We start from the raw sequence: 19,655 nt of genomic DNA, 5'->3' as shown, positions 1-19,655 counted from the left end.
CCAGTCAATGATTCTCTCTCAATGATGATTCTATCTCTCTCTCCCTCTCCCTTCCTCTCTGAAATCAATACAAACATATTTTTCTAAAAAAGAAAAGGAAATGTAGGAGAATACTTAATGAATAGGTGGAAACTTCCTTAGGTATGCCAACAGGGCCAGAATAACTCCAAGTTTGACGGCATGACTCATAGGTCCGCCAGGAGCACATTAAAGAACATTATTACTAAAATACAGGTGGGCTAAGCAGGGGAAAAAATGCATACATTTTTTAAAAAAAAAAGAAAAACATAGAAATTAGAAAGAAAAAGGATGAAGAACTTACTAGAAAAAGAGCAAAAGAATGAACGAACAGACAATTCAATACAGTAACGCAAGTGGCCCAAATATGCTAAAATCTCAGGAGCATACAAAATGCAAATTAAAGGAGACATAATTTTTCACCTAATGGGTTAAGACTTAAAATAGTGATAATACGAGCGTCAGTTAGAGTTTGGGGAAATGAGAACACAAGCTAGAGTACACCTCCCTAGCGGACACATGACCAATGTTTATACCCTGGTGAGCACCTAGGGTGTACAATTTTAAGAAAAAGTTTTCCATTTTAATCTCTATACTCCTATTTATTAGCATTTTTCCAATGACCATTTATTACTTTTATAACTAAATATATGTGTATACACCTTTCTGCAAAAAAACACAATAAAGCAATTTCTATGGGAGCGAGCAGTTTACCTACGGCAAAGGACGTGGATGATTTTGAATGCTCCCTTTCCCTTGTTAATGGGTAAAGTTCTTCAAATAAAACTAAGCCAACCTCCCGGTTGACTCTATGGTCTTACAACATCTGTATGAAATTATTTCAAGAAAGGAAAGCCCTAACTTAGCAGTCATGAATGTTAGATCCTGAGCTATGACAGAGTTTTGTATGGCCTGGAGACCCAGCAAAGAGAGTCCATCTTCTTTATGCAGGCCTTCCACAGAAGCAGGCATATGATTTCAAGCAAACAGGATCTTCATGAGGTAACTGAGCAATGGCCACGTGAACCACTGTAAGATCAGCCAATTCACAGATCAGAGGAGTAACTGCAAGGACTATAAGCTTAACACACAAATCCTGCAGTTGAACTCTAGTTCCACTGGTTTGATTGCCATAAAACAACCATCCCTCCTCTTCCAGCACCATCACCACCGCCTCCACCACTGCCATCACTACCGCCTCCACCACTGCCATCACCTCCACCTCCACCAACACCTCCACCACCATCTCCCCCTCCTCCATCACGTTCAGACAATATAGTGTTTAAAGCAAGACAGGCTTGTAAAAGAACTTCAGGATATATAATTCCAATTTGATTTTAAAATTACTAAAAACTGTTCCCTCCCAATTGGGCATGCCCTGAAGGATAAGTAATCTGTAAATTACACTAATACAGCTGAGAAATACACAGTGGACAAAACTAATGCCATGAAACTAAGCTAACTAAAGAATTCAAAATATAATTGAATAGTTAAATCCTTTAAAAACAAATATAATTAAACTCTGAATGGGGATATCGGTCCTAATATCCCTACAATATGCAGACCCTCCCTACAATATGTCTTCATCAGAGTGATGCTGATTTGGTCCTCAGTGTGAGGTCATAGAAAATACACACTGCTCTCCAGCACAGGTTCCTATCAGAGCTCCTAAAACCCTGTAATTTCCCAAATGAAGAGAGCATCTGCTTTCTTATTTTTTAAATAACAGGTTATTTTTTAATTCACTGTTATTTTTTAATATACGTAGCTTTATTGATTTCAGAGAGAGGCAGGGAGAGTGAAAGAGATAGAAACCTCAATGATGAGAAGAATCATTGATCAGCTGCCTCCTGCATGACCCCTACTGAGGATCGAACCCACAAGCCAGGCATGTGCCCAGACCAGGAATCAAACCGTGACCTCCTGGTTCAGAGGTCAATGCTTAACCATTAAGCCACACCAGCCGAGCAATAGCATCTTTTGTTAAAATGTTTGGTCTCTGACCCTTGTGAATTCCTAAGTGCTGAGAGTTCTGGAAGCATCTTTTGTTCTAATGAGGTGACTAGGTGCGCTCCTTGATGGCAGCTGGTTACCGGAAAGACCAAGCTATGATTTGAACATTGGAATTTTCAGCCCTGCCTCCCATTCTGCAGAGAGGGGAGAGGGGCTAGTAAGGAAGTATAATTGATCATGAAGAAGCCTCCACAAAATCCCAATAGTACAGGGTTCGGGGAGCTTCCAGGTGGGCGAACACATCCACACAGGGAAGGTGGTGACACACCTCAACACCGGGGAGCAGAAGTTCATGCACTGGGAACCCTACCAAACCTCCCCGAGTATCCTCCTCACGTCCTTTATCCTATCCCTTAGTAAACTGGTGACGTATATCCTTTATCCTATCCTTCAATATACTGGTAACGGAGTGTTCCTCTGAGTCCGGTGAGCGCTCTAAAATTAATCCAACCTAGGAGAGGGTGTGAGAGCCTCAGATTTACAGTCCATGGGTCAGAAGCACAGGTGACGGCTGGACTGTGCCTGGCTTCTTGTGGGACTGGGCCCTCCGGGGATCTGACACCCTCTCCGGGTAGAGGGTGTCAGGAGTGAAGACGTAGGACACCCAGCCGGTGTCGCAGAGCAATCCTTGGCGGGAAAAGGACTCCCACACCTGGTGTCAGAAGTGTGTGCGTGGGGGGGGGGAGGGGGGGAGAGGAAAGACACGCGCAGGAGAACAGTTTTCCCAGTACACTTGGCATTCCACAACTCACTCCATCCCTGGGACCCTGAGCCACTAATTCACCAACAGCAGTGATTTACTGAGCACCTTCTACTGCCAGGCTCCGTTCCAAATGCTGGGGAGGGAGCAGGAATAAAACAAACTCTCTGCCTGCTGTAGCTCACATTCTGTGGCAGCAAACACACCAATACACCACCACTGTCACTACACCCCACTACCCACTGCCCACCCGCCTCAGCGCCAGGACCTCCCCACTGGTAGTCTCCGTTTTCTTGTTCACAATGCACTCAGCGCCTTTTCAGTCTCCCCTTTAGAACATGCGTCCCCTGCAGACAGGGATGCTCCTTACAGAGATACTCACATATCTGCCTTCCCTATGTGGTCTGCCCGCCTTGCCCCCAACAGAGCCCTCATCCGTTCCCCATCTGGGAAGCAAACATAACGCTTCCAACCAGCCCCTTCCCCAGCCCCGACTCCTCTGGCGGAGCCGCAGAAACGCTGGAGTGGGCACTGCCTCTACCTCCCCCTGCCCTCACTGCTCAGAGGCACCGAGCCCCTCTCACTGAAAGGCCTTCCTGCCCACGGGCATCCTCTACCAGAACACTCTTCTCGCTGATGACTGATCTCATCAAGCTCACTCCTCATCCCTCATGTCATGGAAATGTCACTTCCTAAGAGAAACCTTCTTCCACAAAGTGTTCCCATTTCTTCTGTCCGCGTCACCAGGTCCAATCAGGGCTGAGAGGATGCGTCTGCAGCTGCACTGAGAGGCCACTGGTTCAGGAGACCAGCCTCTGGGACCTCTACTCGGAGCTGGAGAAGCTTCCCACGGTCCCTCCTCCCGACCTCTACCAGATCCTGTCCTCTACCCTCCAGGCCCCGAGTCCATCAGCATCTCTGTCGGGCTGCCCAGCTTCTCATGGCTGCCTCTTCCTGAGTCAGCAGATCTGCAAATCGGTCTCACATCTCTGAGCTTCCCTGCTCCCCGGATCTCGGCCCCACAATGCTCACTGTTTTGCTAGCTCTCAATTACCTGCACAAACATTTGTTTTAAATTTTGTCCAGCTTCTCTACTTGCAGGAAAGAGGGCCCAACCGCTTAAGTCTACGAAAGTTTTCCCCACTCCAATATTTTCTATTTTTACAGGTTTATACCTTTGGATTCCTTTGTTATTTTATAAAAACATTGGAAGTGGAGAAAAATACATCTTCAGTGAGTAACTGCCTACCCGGTTACTCATCATTGCTTAACCAGAGCTCTCCCGTTACTCATTTTATTGATAGACCTTTTATATTTAAGGATAGGAAACTTTTGTCTGTCAAGCATGTGGCAAATACTTCTCCCCATGTGTCATTTCCATTTTATGGTATTTTTATCACAAAGGAATGGTAAACTTATGTACAGTTCAATTTACCAGCCTTTTCCTTTCTGATTTTGGTGTCATGATAAAAACAGAGCACCATAAAAATATGGACTCTATTCCTTCTAGTACTATATTTCTTTTTACACTTAATGTTTAGATTTTTTATATAAGGTATGAGATAGAAGCCTACGCTTATTTTTTGATTGGTAAGCCAATTGTCCCAAATCCCTTTAAGTCAATAACCCTCTGTTTCCTCCCACCTTAATCACACAGGAACTGAAACGGCTTTCTTAGTGTTTATGTCATTCCATCTGCAGTCTAGCACTGCTGGTCCTCCCCAGGTTCCTGAGCCCGCTGCAGTTCTACTTCTCGCCAACTACTCCCTCTGATCTCCTTCCTGCTCCATTCCCTTCCCATTCTCACCCTCTCAATTCCCAAACAGTTCACTTCTACAAGCTCTCCTGCTCCTCATCCTCTCCACTGTCCTCGGGAAATTCCACCTGCACTGGAGCCTCCGAAGCCCCCAGACCTGCCTCCCACTGCCTCCAGGGTCTCTATCTGGAGGTCCCATTGCGCTCCGCGCTCAGCTACACCAACAGGAACCCGGTGTCTCCTGTGTGTTATCATCTACAGGATCACTATCAATCGAGCCGGAATTGGTAACTTCTCTCCTTCGCTAGCACATCTCTGAGGCCATGATAAATCCTACTGATCCTAGATCTCTGCTCAGCCTCTCTCCAGCAGGGGCTTCATTATCTCTGGCTCGCATTCCACCAGGTTTCCAGCTTCCCTCCCGCCATTCTCTGAACTGCCCACGGAGTGACTGTGAAAATGAAAAGCTGATCATTTCGCTTTTCTGATTAAAACCTTTCAATTGATCCTTGTGGCTTAGGAGGTAAAAATGTGAACCAGCATAGCAGGAGGGCTCTGTGCCCTGGCTGCTGTCTCTCTCTCCTAGAGCCCTGAGCCCGCCACACCCAAGTACCTGGGCGACTCAAACTCCTGCTTCTATCCTCGGCACAGGTCCCTCCGGCACAGGTCCCTTTGGCAGGAAAGTTTTCTTGCTGACTCTCTTTGCCTGGCAAGCGCCCCGTCATTTTCCAAATACAGCTTAGTGTCGTGTTTTAAACACACCCACCACTCACATGCCCCGTTTACCTTGTACATACGTACTCCACAGTCCCGCTGTATCCCTTACAGAACCACCTGCAGTTATGCTTTGTCTGTCTGTCTTCCTGCATGACTGCGCCCCGTTATTTACTTCCAATGGCCAGGCCTAACCCAGGGCTTGGGGCACACAGTAGGCATTCAAAACGGTTACTGAACAAAAAGGTTAGCAGACACAATGCTTAGTTAACAAGTGGTTTATAAAAATTATCAAAAAATGCATCTTCATGGAAAATATAAAGAGTAACATCTGACTCAATCATAAAACCCTCATGTAACAAATGTACCTCTGAAGTTCTGTAGATCAGAGGCACTATGAGTAATACTAATGAGCTTTATATTACAAATCTAACCCGTGTGGAAATAAGGATTTGGGGCTCCTGTTAGCTAAGTAAATCGCCTCACTCAGAAAACATGCTATCTGCGTTCTACACAAAAGAAGCTGACCGTCCACAGAACTCCAGGGGAGTGCTCCCAGTCTCTGCAGGCAGCTGGTACAAGACGCTCTGTTTTCCCTTCTGGAAAAGCCTCCGCATCCTCTTCCTCGCCACGGCACAGCCACCGCCCCGGGCAGGAGAGCTGCGTCGCTTTATTTGGACAATTGTGTCCTCATTACAAAGAGAATAAAAAGAGCCATAAGCAACGTTCCCATGAAAAGTGGCTCCCTGTCAATGGAAGCAGATGCAGGCGTCTGCTAGGCAGCTTTAGATGACGAGAATGTTTTGATTGCTCAGATTATCAAAACAGATTTGATATGAAAGTGTTACTGCATCTGTAAAATCTACTTTTAAGTGCAAAGAAATCTTAGTTCCAATTTTGAAATCAAACATACACAGTAAAGCCCCAGCCAGGTGGCTCAGGGGGTTGGCGTGTCATCCCGCACACCATAGGCTGCAGGTTCAAACCCCAGTTAGGGCGCATACAGGAGGCAACGGATCAAGGTTCCTCTCTCACATCAATATTTTTCTCTTCTTCCCCCTACCCCCATCCTCTCCCTCTCTCTCTAAAAATCAACAAAAACATATCCTCAGGTGAGGAGTAAACACACACACACACACACACACACACACACGCGCACGCACGCACACACACACGCACGCATACACACATGCACACACACACACACCCCACATATACAGTAAAAATATTCCATTAACTGATTTTGAAAACTTCCTCCCAGATGTGCCAGGAGATTTGGAGACCTTGGTAACAAACAGATCACCACCCTCCGGCTTCCCTGATAGCATTCAAAGTTACACAGGTACAAACTGTAAGAAACAATGGCCGCCCACTTCTAGATCCAGGCTAACATCTAACCATTACGCCGGAAGCTGTGCCCCATGCGCCATAACCGCCCTGATGCCTCTGCCTCCCTCTCGGAGCTGGGAGTCCCTCCCTGTGCACTGCAGTCGCAGCTACAGCACCCGGAGCATGCACGATCGGCAAGGCGCTGGTGGAACCCCAGCCACAAGGAGAATGTCTTCTCACCCAAAACTCCTTTTCACAGCTCCTGACTGTGTTCTAAGTGTTCCCTTGCTTTTCTTTAGTTTCAACTTGCGGCAGCTTTTAAGTACCAGCTTTACTGAGCTACCTTTTATACAGAGAGCACTTTGAGCACGGAGTTACCGGGACCGCTGTGGCAGCTTCACCCCGAGGTTTTGGTCAGTGGCATTTCCCAGAATCTCCTCGTCTGCCCAAGGTTTACACTTGAGCCCGGCTTCTGGCTGAGCAGTGCTCCCCCTGTGGGAGCGCACTGATCACCAGGGGCAGCTCCTGCACTGAACGTCTGGCCCCTGGTGGTCAGTGCACATCACAGCGACTGGTCACTCTGCCAGTAGTTCGCTGTTCAGTCGATTTGCATATTAGGGTTTTATTATATAGGATTATGTTAGATGTTGTGCCTGTTAACACATTGAATCCTCCAAACCATCCTTAAAAGTATGACTTTTAAGCCTCCAAGAACTTAGTGAGACTTTCAAGGATCTTAATGAGAACGCAAAAAAAAAAAAAAAAAAAAAAAAAAAGGAAAAGAACCAGTCAGAAATTAAGCATACACTGACTGATAAATAATATACAGGGACTCAACAGTAGACTAAAGAATCCATATAATCAAATCAATAATTTGAAATATGAGGAAGCAAAAAACACCCAACCAAAAGAGCAAAAAGAATAAAAAAAATATGAAGATAGTGTAAGGAGCCTCTGGAACAACTTCAAGCATACCAACATCCGAATTATGGGGGTGCCAGAAGGAGAGAGAGAGGAAGATATTGAAATCCTATTTGAAGAAATAATGACAGAAAACTTCCCCTACCTGGTGAAAGAAATACTTACAAGTCCAGTAAGGACAGAGAGCCCCAAACAAGAGGAACCCAAAGAGGACCACACCAAGACACATCATAATTAAAATGCCAAGGGCAAAAGACAAAGAGAGAATCTTCAAAGCAGCAAGAGAAAAGCAGTTAGTTACCTACAAAAAGTGCACATACAACTGTCAGCTGATTTCTCAACAGAAATTATGCAGACCAGAAGGGAGTGGCAAGAAATATTCAAAGTGATGAATAGCAAGAACCTACAACCAAGATTACTCTACCCAGCAAAGCTACCATTTAGAATTGAAGGTCAGATAAAGAGCTTCACAGACAAGAAAAAGCTAAGGGAGTTCATCACCACCAAACGAGTATTATATGAAAACTCAAGGGTATTCCTTGTGAAGAAGAAGAAAATAAAGATAAAAAATGTGAACAACAAAGTAGCAACAAATACATATCTATCAACAAATGAATCTAAAAATCAAACGAATAAAAAATCTGATGAACAGAATAAACAGGTGAATGGAATAGAATCCGGGGCATGGAAATGCAATAGACTGACAATTCTCAGAGGAAAGGGGTTGTGGGGGAGCGGAAAAAGATTAGACAAAGATCTTATATGCATAATGCATTACCTCTGGTCATGGGCAATAGAGTGGTGCGGCCTGGGGTGCGGTGGGAACTGGGTGGAGGGGAGCTATGGGGGGAGAAAGAGAGGGGCGTCTGTAATAATCTCAACAATAAAGATTAAAAAATAATAAAAATTAAAAAAATAATGCAAAAGAGCAAAATAAGCCAGTCGGAGAAAGATAAATATCACATGATCTCTCTCATTTGTGGAATATAATGAACAACATAAACTGGTGAATAAAAATAGATCCAGAGACTGGGAAAAATCAAACAGACCATCAAACCTCAGAGGGAAGGCAGGGAAGGGAAAAGGGGGGAGGGAGGAAAGATCAACAAAAAAATTTGTACGCATGCATATAAGCATAACCAATGAACACAGATACTAGGGGGGTGAGGGCATGTGCTGGGGGGTGGGAATGACTGGGGGAGGTCAATGGTGCGGGGGAGAAATGTATAATACTTTAATTAATAAAGAATAATTTTAAAAGGATAAAAAAGAAACCAGTTATATGGACATTATATTAAAATATTATAAAATTTGTGAAAAAGAGAAATCATTATTAGCCAATACCTACTCTGAGAACTCCCTAGATGCGGTTTGAGCTAACCTCTTGGTCATCTTTCCAGAGCTCTGCCTACCTACACCAACAGCAGAACGTTTTCTAATACCTGAAGTTTCTCAGAAACTGATCATCTTGCAAAATACAGTTTTTCTGAACTGCATGACCGCTTACTTTACCAGGATACTCACGGGCCCAGTGCTTTGGGGTTGGGTGGGGTGGGAAATGTAACAGACATCAAAGAACCCTAAGCTATGGACAGGAGAGAGTAGCTAATTGGAGGTGAACTATGGGGAGGGGAAAAAGGAATCTGTTACCAGTAGGTGTTTCATCATATTGAGCAGAGACATTCAGAAAGGAAAGAAGGCTGAAGAAGGCTGCAGGAAAACAAATGGGCAATCTCTGCCCTGACTGACACCAGACCGAGAGTTACCCCTGGCTTAAGAGACGTAAGCCAAAGTCAGGAGTGTCAGGGGGTCCACAATCTTGTGTTCTAATAACGTGATTGTATATTCAATAAAGCCGATTTCCTGTGAAAGCAGCCAGCAGCAGATTGAAGTGGTGACCCTAAATCCTACTGCGCTTTAGAGTCTCCTGGGAGCTTTTAAAACCCCAGCCTGGCCCACCCCGGAATGTTAAAAAGCCGATTCTAATGGGGCGGAGGATGGGAACCATGAACAGCAGAGCCCTAGGCTGGAGCAGGCTGGTTCTCCACGCCACTCAGTGAGGCCATTTTTACCATTTTGTACAGAAGAACACACACACTCCCCACGCACACACTCACTGTGACACCCACAAGGTTCTCCCGCTTTTTTCTCAACACCCTGCCTAAAGGGTCAGCAGAAGTCCAGGAGAGCCGGGCCCTGGGAATGGCGGATCTGGTCTGCACTGGCCTGCACTGACCTAACTCTAAACTGCCTTCTTCATCCTGTTCCTCACCCCAGCACTGGCACATGGAGGAATTTTGTAAATGGCGAATGAATGAATGAAAGAAAGAAGAGGAGGAAAAGAAGAAAAAGTTCTCCCTTTGTTTCAACCTACCACATGGGAACTCCTGAACCCCGACTTTGACTCCCGTTGTTAAGAGGCAGACAGCGCCTGCATGGCCACAGGGCAGTCTGCCTGAGCGTTTCTCTGGAGACGCACATGGAAATTCTATTTCTTCTTTCAAGGGCCCGTACAAATATCAATGTGTGCAGTGGAGGGTGGGGTGGATGGGGCTCCAGTGTAAACCCGTCCTGAGTGTGGACAGGACTTGAGTTTATTCTAAACCATTGGAACAGCCAAGTGATGCGGCTGGTGGTTCTGAGTGACACCATCACATGAGACTGGAGCATCCTTCTTGCTGGGACGCCCTCTCCTGCTGGCTCTGAGCAGCAGCCATGTTGGGAAGGCACAGGTAACCAGGAGCTAACAGCCGTCTGCAGCTGACAACCAGTGAGAAACGGAGGCCCACAGTCCAATGCGCACCAGGAATGCTGCCAACAACCCGTCGACCAGGAAGAGGGTCCTTCCACGATCAAGCCGTCTGAGGAAGGAGGACGAGCAATCATGGTGGGAGCTGCTAAGGGGTTCCAGACAGAACGTGCCTGGGTTTGGTGATTTGTCTGGTGTTGGCAGAGATGAACAGAGAGAGCTGAAGTGGACTAGCTGTGGTCTGGCACAATTCAGTGCCATGGTGGAGTGCACCTCCATGCAGCTCAGAACTGCTGTCCTTCCTTTCCTGCCTCAGTTTCTTTACTTCCTTACCTTTAGTGGCATTCATACTCAGACGCCTTTATTAAACATTAGGCTCTGGGCAAAACGCGGTGGTCCAAACAGATCCCTGCTCGATGGTGCTAGCATTCTAGAGGACCCCCCTCATAACTAATAGGACGTCCAAGCTGTTACCTCCTGGAGATCCGCTCTCTTCTGGGCTCCCGGTTCTCCGGGACCTTCTGCTTACTCACTGGTGGCTGCCTGCTGGAGCGGTGTTTCTGCTGCTGGCAGAGTGCTGCTCCTTACCCACAATTACCCTCACTTCTCCAGCTAATTCCCCAGCTACTCCTCATGGCCTTCCTCAGACAGGCCTCTGCACCTGGAGCTCAGGAGCCCTCTCTTCCTTCCTTGTTTCTTACCCAGCTTAAAGGCCAGGTCCCCAGCGCATGCTCACTGCCTTAAATCCCCTGCCCATCCCTGCCTCTGCTCCTGCCCGGCTTCCTGCCTCCCCACTCCCCCCGGAGACACGAGTGACTCCTCGGACAGCTAGCTGGGATAAAGAGCCGAGTGCGCGCGCTCACCTCCCTCCCGGGGCTGGGGAACCTGCGTGCATGCCGGAGCACGCCTTCTGTCCCTCTCCTCGCATCACAAGTTCGGGGCGGGGGGCTCCACAGATGTGTTTGGAGCTCCCAATGATGGTGACTCAGCCAGGCTGTCTAGTTCAGAGACACGGACTAGCGGCACCCTGAGGAGCAGGCCCACGCCGTGTCTGCTGCTCCGGCCCCCCGATGCTCATCCATTCAGTGACAGTCACTGAGCACCCGCCATGTGCCGGGCACTGTTCTAAGCTCCCGGGACCCTCAGTAACCAGAGCCATGAAGACTCCTGTCGACCTCGACCTTCCAGTCCAGCCCGGGCAGCCAGACAGCTCACAACAAGAAGAGCTGAATTACACAGTCTATTAGATAATGACAAATGCTAATTCCCAAACACTTATGTCTCACTATCCTCATTTATGAAATAAAAAATACATAATCATCACACAGCAGGTGTTCTCAATTGCTTGAGAAATGGATTGTTAAAAATTACTGGAAAATGCTTAAATATAAAATTTTTGATTAATAACAATTAAGGCATTTAATAAAAATTATTCTTAAATAAAACAATTAGCGTTAGGGATTCTAAATTTTGTTCACAGTACAAATATTAAAATAAAACTTTACCAGACACAGTAACAGCTGTCTTCTGAGGCCAGGAAAGGAGACTTGCTACAAAGTGAAAGGGATGTCAGGAGAAATGGAAATGACTGTACTCTGTCCTCAATTTTAAGAATCCTGCTTATTAATTTCAAGCTATTTTAATGCATCTGTTCTCAGAAATGGGAAATGAATGGCATCTTCCCTTTCTGCCAACTCTTTCTTAATTTTTAAAACGGACAATATAGTTTAAGGGTTTTTTCCCTGCTTCTGGGGGGGGAAAAAGAAAAAAGAAAAAAAACACACACCTCTTTGGCTCTTTCTAAGTAAGAGCCCAGCTTCCAAAGAAAGAACCTTGCCTTGGCCGGCTTCTCTGAGGAGGTCCTGTCCCCACAAGGACACCCCTCCCCTGACCTCTGTGCTGGGACTCCCCCCTTCCCTGCGGAGCTCCCCACACTGACCCCTTTCAGAGGGAACCACCTCACACAACACAATGATGGTCTCTCTTTGTTCAAACGGCTTGGCCTTCTCAGAAACTCCCGAAACTAATAAGCAATTGCACGTGGTTAGCATACCGAAGTCTATGCTTTCCTATATACCGGTAATGAACGAGTGGAATCTGAATTTTAAAACATAATACCATTTACATTAGAAACCCGCCCCCCAAATGAAATAGATATAAATCTAACAAAATATATACACAAACTACAGGAGGAAAACTGCAAAACTGATGAATAAAATCAAGAACTAAATAAACCGAGAGATATTCCAATGTTCCTAAACAGGAAGACTCACTATTACCAGGATGCCCATTCTTTTCAACTTGACCTACAGAGTCAACACAATCCCACTGACAATCCCAGAGAGTTACTTTGTGGATCTCAACAAAGTGATCCTAAACTGACACGAAGAGGCAAAGACCCAAAACAGCCAACTCAACATTGAATAACAGTCAGAGGACTGATACTATGTGACTTCAAGACCCACTAACAAGCGACAGTCATCAAGACAGGGTGGTGGTGGTGAAGGAGCAGACAGAGTGGAACAAACAGAGCCCAGAAATACAGCCACACGGACACCGCCAGCGGGTCTCTGACACGGGAGCAAGCCGAGCGCATGGAGCATAGGGTCTCTCAGCAAAGGGTGCCGGGACACTGGCCAGCGCCTGGAAAATAATAGGCGCAGTCACAGACTCTATGCCCTTTTCCACCATCAGCTCCAAATGGACCACAGACCTAAATGTAAGACACAAAACGTGACACCTCTAGAAGGTAACATCAGAGAAAGCCTGGAAGACCTTGGGTATAGTGTTACGCCACAAAAGGAAGGATCCGTGAAAAGAAACATTGATTGGCTGGACTTGATTAAAATTAAAAATGCCGCTGAGACCGGTTTGGCTCAATGGATAGAGCATCAGCTTGGGGACTGAAGGGTCCCGGGTTCGATTCCGGTCAAGGGCATGTACCTTGGTTGAGGGCATATCCCCAGTAGGGGGTGTGCAAGAGGCAGCTGATCGATGACTCTCTCTCATCGATGTTTCTAACTCTCTCTCTGCCTTCTTCTCTGTACAAAATCAATAAAATATATTTTTTTTTAAAAGTAAAACATCCTAAAAAAAATAAATTAATTAAATTAAATTAAATCAAAAATGCCTGCCCTATGAACGGCAGCATCAAAAGAACAGGACCAGCCCAGACAGGGAGGAAATATTTGCAGAAGACAGGTCTGATGAAGGGCCACTACCCAACCCTTTAGGTCGGTAGTATGAAAGGACTGAGCAGTGGGGAGACAGGTCGGTAGGTAGGTAGGTAGATATGACATGTAGCTTTAGGGTTCTGCTGTTTGTAGCCATTTGGGCCAAATGCTGGTGGAAGGAAGGCAGGTGGAAGCTATACTTGAAGATGTTACCTCTTCAAAAAAAGAAATCACACAAATTGCACTATGCTTCCTACCCCTACCCTCACTGCCACCATGCATTAAAAGGACTGCCCACATAGCAAGGCATTAACAAACCCTTCAGATACCAAAAATTAACGCTGCCTTCCCTGGCTTCCAGTACAGGAGCCAAGAGGAGACTGCAGAAAGCTCAGCTGTACTCTAGGCAGCCAAGTACCGCTCTGACCGTACTGTGGGAGCAGAGCCGAGATTACAGCCAAGTGAGGCAGTCAGAGCATCCTCTAGGGGCCGGCGTGGTTGCACTGGAACATGGTGGAAATGCACATTCACAGGCCTCACCCCAGACCTACGGGAGCAGAAACTCGGGGGGGGGGGGGGGGGGATTGATCTGTGTTTTAACAAGCCATCCAGGTGATTCAGATGCCAGGTCAGCTTGAAAACCACTAAGCTACGAATGCCAGCCTTCCCACGAATCTTCCCTGTCCGTCTCAGCTGACCCTCAGGACCCCGCTTCTCCTTACGAATGGCAATGCCACGGCCACTGAAGAGAGTGGGACACTGTACCCCACGCAGCCCATCAACGGAGTCTGCACAGAACAGTCTTACGGAACTGAACTCTCTCCTCAGCCCTCTTCTCAACTTACTAGGAAAACTGGGCCCAGACTGGATCCTCATTTGCAGTTTAACATTTTTAATAAACAATCTCAGCAAACAGCACTGTGTATTAAGACCTAGGCAAAAAGCCCAGGCCGGTGTGGCTCAGTAGATAAGAGCGTCTGCCTGCAGACTGAAGGGTCCCGGGTTCAATTCCGGTCAAGGGCACATGCTTGGGTTGTGAGCTCGACCCCCAGTGGGGGATGTGCAGGAGGCAGCTGATCCATGATTCTCTCTCATCATTCATGTTTCTCTCTCTCTCCCCTGTTCCCTTCCTCTCTGAAATGAACAGAAATATATATTTAAAAATAATAAAAATACCCCTGGCAATGGACAAGGAGATACCTGATGGGTGGTGTTGCTCTTATATCAATCAGGGGCAAAGCAGATGTACAGTCCTTAGTTTAGCCTAGCTTGATGCCTGTGTTGGTGGCCAGAACTTTTTAATGCTGAGGCACAAAAAAATAATAACAATAATAATAATAATAATAATAATAGACCTAGGCAAAAAGACACTGTTCAAATTTCAATTCCCGTGCTATCCCTGGCCAACGTGGCTCAGCTGGTTAGAGCATCGTCCCAAACACCAAAAGGCTGCAGGTTTGATTCCCAGTCAGGGAACATAGTAGGATGCAGATTCAATCCCTGCTTGGGCATATATGGGAGGCAGCCAATTGATGTTTCTCTCTCTCTTTCAAAAAAAAATCAATAAAAACATAACCAAATATTTTCAACTCCAGTGCTAGACAGGCATAGAAACCTGGAGCCCCTGAAACGAGGCTGGCTGGCCCCTGAGGGCGCCAACGCCACCAAGTCAGAGGGACAGAAACGCTGAGGGGCTGGGTGATGAGAATGTGGTGGGATTAGATAGTGGTGATGGTCACACAACTTCGTGTATATGCTCAAGATTACAGGATTGTACATTTAAAAATAAAAAGAAGCTCCCGAGCTAGATCAAAGCCTGCCTGCACTCCCAAACGACTCAGAGAGCCTCTCCTGCAGAACTGGGGTGAAGGCAAATCTTAAAAGTCTCGGCACAACCACCAAAAGGCGAGGCGGGGTCCCACCGAGCACTCAGCTGCCGGCAGCAGAGCCACCACTGCCCGTTTCTGCCAGCTCCGTGTCTTTCCGAGATACCAGCGGCGCTTGGGTTCACCAAGAAAGTCTGAATTTCACATCTTCATTAAATTTGTAATCTGAAAAAGTACAGCCTATGACAAATATGTCCCAGCGCACAAAGTCATTGCTCATGTTTGATTTGTGATTACAATCCCTAGGTACCCAGGAGGTCACTGAAGTTGTTCTTGGACTAATGACAAGAAGCAGAAGTGAACTTAAGACTAGATGATATATTTGTGCCAAGGCCTAACGGCAGACTTACAGAAATGCTTGCTGAGCACAACCGGTTTTTGGATCGTTGGGGGGAGGGAGGGGAAGGGGGTAACTACAGGGCACATGACAGCGCACCAAATTCAAAAGAACCTGCCTGAGAACAGACAGCGTGATATTCATGTTGCAAGACACAATTTAGTCTTGGAAAATCATCATGGGCTGATTTAACTAACATTGTTCATATAAAATTTATTAGTTTTGTGATTCCATGCAGTTTACATATGTACTGAGCTTTATGATCACAGAAGTCCAAGAATTTATATTAAGTTTTTGTGTTTTTACGGATTTCATCCATTCAACAAATATAGGTGTCCCAAAAAAATGTACACACACACACTTGAATAATTATAAAGACAGTGCTTATTTCAATACAATTCATTTTCTAAACTGAGCTCCCAGCTGTTAAAGCGTGCATATTTTTGGGACACCCTGTATTACTGAGCACTGACTATGAGCCAAGTAGTCTTCTAAGTGCTACATTTCTGAAGTAATCTATAATGATAAAAATGTAATATGTTAATCAGACTGGACAGCCGAATGACCTTCCGGACAAAGCCGGAGCTACGAGGGCCGAGCCCCTTGCTTGAGTTTCGTGCACCGGGCCTCCAGCATTATACTGAAATAGGTTAGAATGAAGGTGGGGCCACAGGAACCGCTTCCTTTAAAGGAGGCACTATGTTCCATCTCATGAACATGACTACTCTCTGCATAAGCTTTGCTTCCTTTCCGGTCCGCAGAGCGCCCCTGGCAGTACGGACCCCTCCCCAGCTACAGCCTCACTGATGCGGGTGAATACAGCCAGTGTCCCTGGGCCCCTTCCCTGCGGGACGGACACAGGCTGATAAGCAGGCATGCGCGCACGTGGATTTGGGGATCCATCACCTCACTTCACACCAAGTTAAACAGAGGAACTGTAGTTAGCCCAACTGCTACAAAATGATGTTTAACTTGAAGTTTGGTACCATACACTGTATTCAAAAATCATCCCTCGCTGCGATCTACTGAAAGTCAGCCCTCGGCCGAAACCGGTTTGGCTCAGTGGATAGAGCATCGGCCTGCGGACTGAAGGGTCCCAGGTTCGATTCCAGTCAAGGGCATGTACACTGGTTGAGGGCACATCCCCAGTGGGGGGTGAGCAGGAGGCAGCTGATCGATGCTTCTCTCTCATTGATGTTTCTAACTCTCTATCTCTCTCCCTTTGTCTCTGTAAAAAAATCAATAAAATATATTTTTAAAAAAAAAAGTCAGCCCTCGACACAAGGGTTTGTAAGAAATAAAAATTAAAAATAAAGATTTTTTTAAAAATCAATAGTGTCTCTCTTAAAACTTGGCTCTCCGTGTTCTTATCCGCATTTTCCTACTTGCAGTTCCCCCTGAAAAGCACTCCTGGACTCCGAGGAGAAGCTGAGCCATTCCAATGGCTGGCTCTGCCGAGCACTAAGACAGACGGAGCTCTGTGTCAGGGTTAGCTGCTGTCCGAGGCATCAGGCAAAACAGCCCTCTTGCCTTTCTGATCAGAGCACTGATTACGTGCTTGTCAGTTTAGCTCACATTTTGGAAGTTTGAAAAGTTCTAAATGTAAAAAAAAAAAAAAAAAAATTCCAAAAGATAACATATAAGTTCACTAGCAAAACCAATCATTAAAAAAATTACATCCCTAAATCTGAGTTTATAAAATCTGAGTTTATAACTGATTTTATAAGTTATACCAAGAAAAAAATTAAAAATACAAGAATATATGCCTACACCACACAATAGTGATTAAAGAAATTTATTTTTTAATCTTTATTGTTGAAAGTATTACACGGGTCCTCTTTTCCCCCATTAACCTCTTCCTGTCCACTCCTCCTGTCCTCCCCCCAGGAATTTTTAAGTAAGGTGACTTCTTGTTGTTAAAATCACTTAAGTGAAACATAAATTAATAATTCTCATGGTCTGCCGAAACCGGTTTGGCTCAATGGATAGAGCGTCGGCTTGGGGACTGAAAGGTCCCGGGCTCGATTCCGGTCAAGGGCATGTACCTTGGTTGCGGGCACATCCCCATTAGGGGATGTGCAAGAGGCAGCTGATCGATGACTCTCTCTCATCGATGTTTCTAACTGTCTATCTCTCTTCCTCTTTGTACAAAATCAATAAAATATATTTTTAAAAAATAATAATAATAATAATTCTCATGGTCTTACAGTTTACTTTTCTTCCCTGAATGTAGAAAGTGGGGGAGGGGCGTACTCATCACTGAAAGGGGTAAATTTCTCCCCATAAAAGGCATTCTCACTCAGGGGGTCTCCTCGGGCTTCTGCGGTGTGGCCCCAGTGCATGTCTATCTGTGCTGCTCTTTACACAAACATCTGCACCTCAAAATACCCAATGACCAGTTAATATGAAAATTCATCAAGTTACGACCAAATAAAAACCTTTGATGGAACTTTATTTAATATCAGTACAAACTAGAATTCTATTTTGTTTGCTTACTCTGGAGAAACTTTGTATTGGAGGGAAACAAGCAAAAGAAAGAGCATTCCCAGTGCAGCCCGGATGGCCGCGGGCTCGGGCGCACGTGTGCGTTAGGAGAGGGCTGGCGCCGTTACTCAGCTGCCTGCGGAAGCGACCGGGCGACTGCGGGACCAGGGGTGCTGTTTTCAGTCAAACAGCTAATTAATGACTAAACAAAAGAGACTTTAGTCCCAACAACACTCATGGAGTACTAATATGTGTAATTATGAAGTAGTCATTTGTGCAATCAGAAAGTTGCATTAGCATAATTATTTCTGGCCCTGGGCCTTAAAAATATTAACTTAAAACGAAAAAACCTGGTAACAGTTCACCCAATGAAGATGTGAATACCAAATGGGTCATGAAGCAAGAGCTGGCGCCTTGACAGACGTGCGCTGTGTTTAATACTTTCCCTCTCCTGCCCTGGATAGAAACATCAAGCCTAACCCTCCAGCTACCTGGAGGCACAGAATTCCTACTGGTAACATACATTCTTCATTATCTACAGCCCCTAGATTAATATTCATCAAGAATAAAAACGATTTCCACAAGAAATGAGTGTGCTACTTAAAAAAAAAAAACCTTCATGCAGAAATACATTAAGCGTATGTATAATACTTTAAATGCAAACGAATGGAGAAGCCAAACAGTTCTATAAAGCAAAGGACCACGGTCACTGACAGCTGCAAGATCTCGGGAGGCCACAGGAAGTCACCCTCTGGGACAGACATGGAGCGACTCCGGGCAGGGCCTCCCACGTCCACCGCTGACTTCCTCTCCGCTCTCTGAGAACACAGGACTGCTGCACAGGGTCCCTCCGGGGCTCCTGGGATTGCGCCCTAGAGCCTGGCATAAGCGATGTCCCATAAATGCTCGCTGCCAAGACTGCTGCCATCAGCCTCATTCCTTCATCGTCTTCGAAGCCCGGGCGGAAGGTGTGTGTGGTGGGGAAAGCGTAATCTAGACTTGATTCGTTTTCCCATACATCTGATTCCAAGTCGCAAACAGCACTCAGGAAAGGAAGGTTTCCCTCTCCCGATGAGCTGGGAAGGTGAGGAGTGGCTTACCTGGGCCCTAAGATATCTCTTCCCCTCTAATAATCCTCCTTCTCAGTGACTTTCAGCTCCACCAAATATGGGCAAATGAACCCACAATACGAACCCGCTGTTAACGCTTTTTAACCCAAAACTAAATCACAGAAAGGTTCTGCCGAGTGCACCGATGTTTAGAGTTACGGGCCTTTGATGAAAAGCCTAGACAACACACAATAGAACGAATGTTCCTGAGAACTCAAAGAAATGAAGGTCAGACCAAGGCAAGCCCTATCAAGTGAGCTATCTTGACCAATTTAACTACTTTTCACCAGTCCTTTGGCAGTCACAGGCAGGGCTACCATCCTGCCATCCTGTTACAAGGCTCAGGGACAATCAGACCCGGTCCTCAGCCTCTAGCAGAGAACAGGTCTCCACGAATGGCAGCATGGGAGTGGCCCAGGCTCCCTCTCCCCTCCCCCAATATGCACACGCAGTGTAAAAGTTGGGC

General features: G+C 46.1%; 1 protein-coding gene and 1 pseudogene across 3 annotated transcripts in view; one reads left to right on the top strand and one right to left on the bottom strand.

The window, feature by feature from the left end:
* The window catches only part of CAMTA1 (calmodulin binding transcription activator 1), a 551,076-nt gene that overhangs the window by 495,588 nt on the left and 35,833 nt on the right, over nt 1-19,655 (bottom strand). The window lies entirely within an intron of this gene.
* On the top strand, nt 14,547-14,690 carry LOC118732093 (annotated as a pseudogene).

The sequence above is a fragment of the Pipistrellus kuhlii genome, unplaced genomic scaffold, assembly GCF_014108245.1.
Source record: "Pipistrellus kuhlii isolate mPipKuh1 unplaced genomic scaffold, mPipKuh1.p scaffold_m20_p_34, whole genome shotgun sequence".
Classification (NCBI taxonomy): Eukaryota; Metazoa; Chordata; class Mammalia; order Chiroptera; family Vespertilionidae; genus Pipistrellus; species Pipistrellus kuhlii.
Note: the sequence above shows the minus strand (reverse complement) of the source record. Positions and strands in the feature narration are given on the sequence as shown.